Raw genomic sequence first — 6598 nt, 5'->3', positions numbered from 1 at the left:
ATGTCTGCCATGGTCCAGCCCCATTGGAGATAGGCTAAAATTGTCCAACTGTGATAAAGTGTGGGCCGTGTTTGGATTGAAAGCAAAAAAGGACAAGCAGAACACCAGAGATCATCAAGCAAGTGTGACAGATGCTTGCAAATGATCGGTGGCCGAATTTAATAACGATAGTGTATGAATTAGGGATTTAAAAGCCCCTGCAAACTTCTTTTTGTTCTCCCGGCTCAAAGAAGTCATAAAAGTCCTACACTTTGTAGACGTACCAGACATCCAAGCAAGAGTGACATCGTTGCTTCGGGCGACTCCAAAGAAAGCTTTTACTCAGTTTTCAGCAACTTTACAACTGTTGTCAAAAGTGTATTGTAGCTAATGGAGATTACTTTGAAGACCAATAAAGGTATTTTGTTTTAATCTTCTGCTTCCTTTATTTTCTGAGACTTCACAGAACTTTTTGAGTGCACCTTGTATAAACAAAATTAATAAAGATTGTTTTTATTATTTAAAAGAAAAATGAATATTCTGGATTATTCTCCAATTCTCTTACATCCGGGAGAATATTCTCACCTCACATCTCTATCACCGGTATTGATCCCCCCAAATCGACAAACCCTATCACTGATTCTAGAAACTCACTGGATTTGCTTCTCAATTGTCAAGTGTCCATGATGGGGACCCACAAGAATACACGAACTCAACCTATTCAACCTATTGCGTCATGTCCAAATACAGTGAAACCTGTTTAAGTAGGGCACCTAAGGTTCCATCACAATCTGTCCAAGATATAGAGGTACAGTATTAGGGACAATATGTGTTAAGATTTTCAAATGGGGGGACTGTCTTGCATCCATGCGTCAAAGTTGGTTCGGGTGGGACATTGGCTAAACACACGCAAATTATTTGAAGAAAAATTTATTTTATTCACACACACATTAATACACATATAAAAATTTGATACCGACATGATAAAAGGATCAATATAATTTTAAATTGGGAACAACAATAATTTCAAATATTATGTACAAAAACAATAAGAGCTACTAAAACTAATTTTTGGATCGTTTCAATAATAAAATCTTCAACTGTGGGAGAAAAGATAGAGTTTGTCAGATTGTAGGACAATAATTATGAAATTCATTCTGATAAACAAGGAGATTTTCAATTTTGTATCGATTTTAACTGATCCAATCCCGTATTCCATAGCAAGAGGAAAGAAAATGTCCACGTCTGAAGAACTATGATGAGATTGTGAAGCGAATCACAGCTACATGCTGAAACTTATTTCAATTCTTGTAAATAGTCTATATGTTCGTTATAAAAGCCCCCTCTATTCCACGGAAAATGGACGTTAAATTGGGAGGATGCTATATCAAACGTTTTCAAAAAATCATAAAACTTAGCTTCTATGCTTGTTTCTAACTGATGGAATTTCCCTTCCCATCACCTACTACACAAAGAAGGAAACCCAAACTCTTCTTCTTTCATAATTGAATCATAGTTTTCAATCTTGGTGAACAAAGTACTCCTTGTAATACAGTCTGATCACATCAGGACTCAGGGTTTCTGATAGCAATAATTGTACCCGAAATAAATCCTGGTTGCAAGTACGGTGACCATCTATCCCGTTCGACCAGACGGGACATTTAGTCATCGTTCTTGAGACTGAAAAATTGGAGAACTGTTTTTCTTTCACACGTAACTCATTGTAAAATGTTCAATCGTTTTTTTCCCATATTCTAAAGCAGTTCCCTCCCATAAGAAAAAATCTTGCATTTTTTAAAATTCAGTCAACTGTGAGGAATTGGAATGGAACCGTCTAATATGTATCCAAATCACGATACTTTTTTAATGTACAATACACTCCATAGATCCCTTGAGAAAGTCTTTCAGGCAAAAAATGAATCTGGATAACCAAAAGAAACACAAGAACTGAAGGGAAGGGCTTTTTTGTCATACATTTGGTTTACCATAACATGGCCATTGCAAAAGCAGCTCCACATGTATATGGATCATATACGACATTAAATATGGAAATGCTTATCAACAAGGTAGGAGAGAGAACATGAGAGATTTCTTTTCAACTTTCAGAAAAACTTTCAATTTGAGATCTCAAGATGTAGCGTTTCATTTGTTTAAGACAGCCATGTTGAACGAATCATTTTCAGAGTAAAAACATGTATATATATATATAAGTTTGCTTCCCTCTATATTTTCTCCCATTAAAAAATTAAGTAAATTGCAAAAAATCAACCATGTGAAAAAATGAAAGAGGGAGGTAGAAGGAAACATCAACATCATCCAAAATAAACAGGGGGGGGGGGAGGGGGTTGCTAAGCTGAGTTTGGTAATTGTAATAGATTGAATTATATTTACCTGTCATTATATTGGATAAAAATACCGGTTGTTATAACGAGTGCCAACTATATTATTTTACATCCGCACCAGAAATTTACTGTAGGGGGGTCAGTGAAAATTATATTTTTTTCCCCCAGCATATTTTCTAGTTTCTGATTGTAATGTGACAAACATATAGTTGTTTTCACAATGAAGGGAATAAAAAAATTTCCATAAAGAAATGAAATTATAAATAGTTCGGGGGGGGGGGGGTGTTTCTTCTGTAATACACTTTTAAAGTGGATATGACATTGGGCATAATAAATTATGGTCTTTTATTATTTGGGCTTGATTTTATAACTTCAGTACATCTTAGCTCTGAAACAATATAAATGCCGGGGGTATTACCGTATTGCAATGATGAGCCATATTTCCCATGGGGGAAAACATAATTAATTAAAGATAATTTGACAAAATTTATTACCGGCACCTTAGAATGCATTTTGCATTCCTTCCCAGGCACAGATCCAGAGAGAAGAATGATTGCTACCCCCCCCCCCCTTCTAAAAGTGGCTACACACATAATTGCAAGCTTAACAAGCATCCATATTCAATCGCTTTGCACAAGCACACACAACTTTCTTTTTGCTTTCACACCATAAAAGTATGCTTGCAACAGCACTAGTTTGTATACTAAACCAATTTATGAAAAATTCACAGATAATTCGGTGCAAATGAGTGAATGAGCAAAAGAGTGGCCAAGTAAGCAAATGAGTGGGCAAGTAAGTGAATATTCAAGTCAGTGACTAAGTCAGCAAAAAAGAAAAATAGAATGCAAATAAGTAATTGAGTGACCAAGTGAGCAAATAAGTGAAAGAATGAACAAATCTGTGAGCAATTGAGAAAATAAGTGGGTGAGTGAGTGAGAGACCTAGTGAGCAACCTAATGAAATAGAGTAAACAGCTTGGCAGGAATGAGTGATTGTGACTTAACCAGCTGTAGTCACGAGCCGGTTTTGCAGCCCTATTCAATTTTGCATCCAGCTAGTTAGACTACTACTAAACTAGACATGAACCTCATCCATATTCCTCTGGGGAACTTCTAACGAATTGGCACATGTTGGAATGCGTGTGTCTGTGTAGTGAACTTTCCATGAAGTTTGTTTCTGTGTAATGTTTGTTATCTGTAGTACTACCATCTGCCATAAATTTTTCTAACCTACGCATGAAGTGTAATGATTGAATAATATGTCGCTGTAGGCCTGATGCTATCTGCGGCGAGACTTTTTAACGTGGAGTTTAGTTAGTCAGCTAATTAGACTGAATAAAGCAGTTGCTCTTAAATTTCAAGTTTTCTGCCCTAGTGATGACATGTTTGCGGTCCATTACCCAAGCCCAACCTTTCATTCGCTCACCTATTTGCTCATTCACTCACTAATTTGCTAACTACCTTGCTCATTCACTCACTCACTCATTTGATCACTTGGGCACTCACTTGCTCACTCATTCGCTTATTCCTTCACTCACTTATTTGATCACTTGGACACTCACTTGCTCACTCATTCGCTTATTCCCTCACTCACTTATTTGATCACTTGGACACTCACTTGCTCACTCATTCGCTTATTCCCTCACTCACTTATTTGATCACTTGGACACTCACTTGCTCACTCATTCGCTTATTCCCTCACTCATTTGCTCTCTTTGCAATTCATTTGTTCACTGTTCATTCACTAACGAGCAGAGCTCACTGGATCATGAAGACTGATATAGGTACCTGCATGGTTATGCTTAAGCAAACATAGGGCTTGAACAAGCATGCATTACAAAAGTTACTTAAAAAAAGTTACTTATAAAATCACAATGCTTGCGCCAAAATTCTCATACAGATGCTTGTATTGTAAAAGCATTGCTTGTACAAAAAATTGCACATGCATGATTGCCAAGCTTGCAATTACATGTGTAGACACTTTAAGAGCCAAAAAGACAAAGGAAAATAATCTAACTGTCTGTTCTTATCTTAAAATACACAGTGCACACTTTACTCCTACTAATTCACCCTCCCCCGAATATTGTCATACAAATGCAAATCCAACGCCACAACAGGCAAAATGCCCAACGAGGTGGCTGGGAAAAAGATGTCCATAACAAATATGGATGTATTTGTGAACCATGAATTCACACCTGCACTCTTCCCCTTAAAATTTCAATCATGATCCATCACAGCTGTGATTGTTTCAGCAAAATTGATGAAAACTTTTACATAATTTCAATAAAAATAGTTATCAATGATTCACAGGTAATGTGCTTCAAAATTAAAAACATATCAAGGATTCTTAACCTCAATATTTCATATATGAAGTGCATATCTTGCGGTATCTTATATATAAGATATCATCATATCAAGTAATAAAGTTGTGGCATATTTGGCTTTAAAAGTTAATTTTTAGCTCTTGCGGCTGATTCAAAGCCATAACAAATCAAATAAAAAATGTTTGTGATGTTCTGACTTTAAGGTAGGGGGGGGTCTTCAACTTTCATACACAGCATGCCAAATCGAAACTCTCCTGAAGCACGAAAGAACTCATGAAATTTGTGACATATTGATAGAATGGGCCAATGGGGGGGGGGGGGGGGGCTGAATTAAACAGGAACAGAAATAATTGAAGACTTTTATTTATTCCGATATTATTTCTTTTATTATCAGTCAATTTTGATTAGTTCTAAAATAATTTTTTTTTCACTAATTCTGAAATTATTTGTTTCAAAAATTATTTCTTTCGGTGATTCTGAATTTTCATCGATTCTAGAATTATTTCCTTCATTAATTTTAGGTTTTCATCAATTTGTTCCAGATTTATTTCACTTATTCTAGAATTAATCATTTTTCAATGTTTTCAACTACTTTGAAAAACGATTGGCGGGACACTACAAAAGGCTCAGAGGGCCATGCGTTGAAGACCCCTGCTTTAAGGAATCCTAACTGATTCCTATGAGAATTTCACGCAGTTTGAAAATTAAATTTGTACTCTAATTTTAATTGAATTTGTACATGCCCTGGACAGATCATACAGATCTCTTGTAAATATGTAGAGATCACATTATTCATTTAAAAAAAAAATGTCTTGCCTCCTAAAATACAGCGGAACTCGGTTAATTCGAATGTGGTAAATTAAAATTTTTTACAATTCAAATGTCTATGAACTCCCTTTGTGTTTTATGTCTTATTCAAATGTTAAATTTCTTGTTTAATTCAAATTTTTTTAAAAGATATTTTGGATAATTTGAAGTTGGAGGGAAAAAAATCAGGATTTTAGTGTGAGGAAATAATTTAGTATGATGGGGAAAACCCAAGAGCAGTCAGACGTTGCTTCTCTCAATCAATTTGTTCAATCTTCATTATTCAAGGCTGTTGGTTGTTGACAAATTTGTTCAACAATAAATATTTAAAAATAAAAGATAAAAAATTCTGAAGTTTCTGAATTTAGGCGCACGATGGGTGACATTTTTTTTCCTACCTTAACTTCTGGCTCGAACAGCCATGGCCTACTACTTCTTAACCATACATGCACCTCAGGCATATTCCTCTAAAGAATTAGTAGATGTCAGAATGTATGTCATGAGTGTATATGTGGCCCTAATTTGTATTTACATTATCAGAATTGTGCTTATATCATGTTCTTACTGGTGCTGCCATCTGTCTTCCATATTTTGAAGTTGGTTGAAGCTAGAATTTTTCATGTTATATTAGTCTTGTAGGTCAGTTTCTCTGTAGAGAGACTTTTTAAATGGGAGACCGGCTTGCACTTACACCTCAAAGTAAGAAAACAAACTTCAGCCAACCACCACTGTGCATCAATAAGGTTCAAATCTTGGATCCTCACAGTCTGTCTGCTGAGCAACATGTAAGGAATTGTCTGGCCAGTCCTAAAGATAACATCAGATTTTATGACAACTTGTAATAAAAAGAGCATTTCTTCCTTTGAAAATGGCACCCTTTGTATGCCAGAAATTAATTTGTTTTTCACGTTGGATTTACTGTTTAGAAACGTTTTTGAACTCAGTTCGAAAAATATTTCTAATTTTATTGATCGAAAAACCACACAATCAAAATTGATAAAAAAATAATCCATCAAAATTGTTTGGATAACTAGTGAGCAATTTTTGGAAACGACAATCCATTTTTTTTTGATAATTTGATCCCTATTTTAACATTGTTCTGCCAGAATGTATCGAAATTGTGTACCACTTGATATGAATTGTATGT

Source organism: Pholcus phalangioides, unplaced genomic scaffold (genome assembly GCF_987345545.1).
Source record: "Pholcus phalangioides strain wild (caught in Gottingen) unplaced genomic scaffold, Ppha-v1.0 ptg000015l_1, whole genome shotgun sequence".
Lineage (NCBI taxonomy): Eukaryota > Metazoa > Arthropoda > Arachnida > Araneae > Pholcidae > Pholcus > Pholcus phalangioides.
This window is presented reverse-complemented; position numbering follows the sequence as displayed.